We start from the raw sequence: 3,111 nt of genomic DNA, 5'->3' as shown, positions 1-3,111 counted from the left end.
CTTTTCTACTCTATCGCCAGCTTTATCTTTGGCTGCCCTCCCATTCGGCTATTATTAATCAACTCCTTTTTTTAACTTTTGTCGCTCCTATCAGGGACTATACAAATATACTGCAATGTAATTATTATCCACGAGACGAGTATAATGAAAGGCAATGCAATGTAATTAAAAGTAATGATACAAATGTGTGTGAGTGAAATAATGCTCTGGAGTATTGGACAATTTTTCATAAACGATGATCCATAATCGATGATTTTCCTGTAGGTAGTGCTTACTGGACACACACTTCTTTGGATAAAATTTTCCTACCTAGCACATAATAAAATTGTATAAAATGCTACATTTCGTATTGGCAATGGTGTAGGTTTCTTTAGAATCCTTGGCCCGGCGCGATTGGATAATACGATAGGGAAGTCCAGTCTCGGACGTTGCAAGTCGGGCTCAGTGAAAAGAAGCCGAAGGCAGAGTTCGTTTAAAAATGTAAAAACCAAAAGCAGGATGGATAATCGAGGAAATAATGCGAGGGTGCGCCAATTTCGGCTATCTTACTCTTCATTTTCTTAGTATCGTTTTGCTCGGACGTGCTCACGTGTGCTGCTGCCCTATATATTACGTGAAATTACGATCTACTTAGCCTGAATGAGAGATCATGCATTATTACGAAGGCTGTTGGATTACGAAACTTGTTGGTAGAAAAGGCAAAGCTTCTGATTGACTTTGATTGAAATTGGAGTGGAAAAATTTTAAGTTAAAATTGCATTTGAAGCTCTCAAACTCCGCGTTTTATTAGCGAGAAGTGCATCAATATCGCTCCTCTTATCGGGTGTTCATCCTTTCCTCTCGCGCCACATCTCGTTGATCTAAAAGAACAAAAGGTCCCGGAATAACAAAGCATCCGGTCTCCCGGACCAGCTCGCTCAATCTCTCGCTTCACGATCGAAAACTAATTTTCTAGAATCCAAAACAATCGCAGTTGGGTATTACGCTTGGGAATCAAAGGGCCGGCTGCCGAGCTCGGAACGTCAAAATTGTTTCGCCGCGTCTGGTCATTCTCCTTCGGCTCCGCCTTTATTTCCTCGCGCAGAATCGAGCTTGTTATCGTTCGATAATCGACACAAAACGCGTAGGTCCCCTCCCGCGCCCGTCACTGCAGAAAACTGAATTGCCGACTGGAGCATGATTTGATAATGCAGCCAGGCCCCTCGGCTGACATATCGGCACCATTTGGCTGGTGCTCAAACTGCACCCGCATTCCATCGCGCTCCCGTAGTCGAGCCTGCGATCGCTTTTTTAACCTCCCTTCCCCTCACCACCATCACCGCAATCCCACCCTTTCCGTCACATCCGCCATACTCGCACAATGAGAGACTCCACTGTCGCACCGATCAGGCTACGTCACTAAGCCGAAGCCGCGGTGAGTCAATGGTGTTGGCACGGGTGATGATAGCTCCGTTACCGCACGGACTTTGGCTAGTCTAAGGTAAGTTCGACGATGGCCGTCTCACTGCCGTCCGCTTAAAATCTAACATAAATTTCCAAGTGGCGCCAGGGGCTGTGGCCGTGGCAGCCTCGGTCCACTAGACCGACGGCGATGAGGGTCGTAGTGGTGTTGGGTTTGAACGGGAACGTGTATGAGGAGAAGAGGGCTACGAAGTGCTGTATAGGCTGCCGGGGGTGGTGGTAGGCGGGCGATCGTGATGCGCCATTTAACTTCGAGATTAACTGCCAGCGGCATCGGGTTAACGTCTCATGCGCAGATTTATATATATGCGTTATATATCGAGTGGCGAGATAGTCGCAAAGTAATAGAGTTATCTTTCGGCCTTGAAGAGATTACCCTCGCACTACGACGTCTCCGCGAATCCGACGCGGAAGACGGATGAAAAGTTTTTAATTCGATGATCCGACGATACCTGGTTACACCTTCTCGGCTACGACTCTGTCCTCTCGATCCTCTCCACTCACTTAACGTCTCGTTTGCCTTATGCTCGACTTTATTGGACTCTACACGATATTTCTAAGCTGCGCGCCGCCGATTCATACGCTCCCGCTCGATGTGTCAAGGTCCGCTGAAGACTTGTTCACTCAATTAAACGAACGAGCCCGAGATTTTTTCATCCCATAACTTTGTTCTAATTGTTAGAATAGCGCTTTGTTAAATCATGGTCTCGCGATGTTCGTTAAATGCCTCGATTGAGTGTCAATCGTAATGGAGTATGGAACGAAGCTTTTGTGCTCGCGTTTGATGAAAAGTTTGAGTGGATCGCTCGATGCCTTGGAAAAGAAATATTAATAAAGTGATTAATTTGAATAATGCCCGCGGCAAATGCAGCGTATTTAATATTAGTCGGAGCTAGTTTCCGAGGGAAATAAATGACCGACGGATAATTAAATACTTAGGCTGAGGATAATGCATAGATTAGTGAATGATATATGATAAACGTATGCCGATATCGATAATAAAAATCAAAATGGATGCGTGTCTGTTGGTACAAATAACTCTTCATAGGGAAAGTCCAATGCAATGTAGAAGATAAAGCGGCGTTGCGATGGGAGATCGATTCATCAAACATTATCATGAATAATACGATAATACCATTTGATTTTGAATCGATGAAACTTTTGTGTGCCACTTATGCATCAAAACGGCAGATCATAAACAAACAAATTCGGTCATTCAAGAGCTCGGCTTAATGAAAAAAATTTTAATAATAATCGATTAGTATATAAGCTCTCCGGCGACTGAAATCCAATTGGCAATATCATATTTTATTTTAATCGAAATATCGAGCTAAGAGTGTGTATCGAGCTAAGTGGGTCGGTGGTAAGGTGGATTAAAAAATTGCAAAATGACGAGTAAGGGCAACACGAATGGGACTCAATTTGGCAATTTTTTCGCCTACCGAGGAGCTCAAACGAATAAATGCCTTCCACATTCAACAAGGAAAGTACATTATCAAAGACATCTGGGTTAAGCAGCCATCGAAAGATAATCGACGCGCATGTAAAGCCCATGTGCACTCCATTCGTCTCATTCCGAAAACGTCGGCGGAATGAGAGACTCGAAGCGAGTGTAGTCCCAGCGAACCTTGGCAAATCACAGCGGACGAA

Source organism: Ceratosolen solmsi, unplaced genomic scaffold (genome assembly GCF_000503995.2).
Source record: "Ceratosolen solmsi marchali unplaced genomic scaffold, CerSol_1.0 scaffold2, whole genome shotgun sequence".
Lineage (NCBI taxonomy): Eukaryota > Metazoa > Arthropoda > Insecta > Hymenoptera > Agaonidae > Ceratosolen > Ceratosolen solmsi.
Note: the sequence above shows the minus strand (reverse complement) of the source record.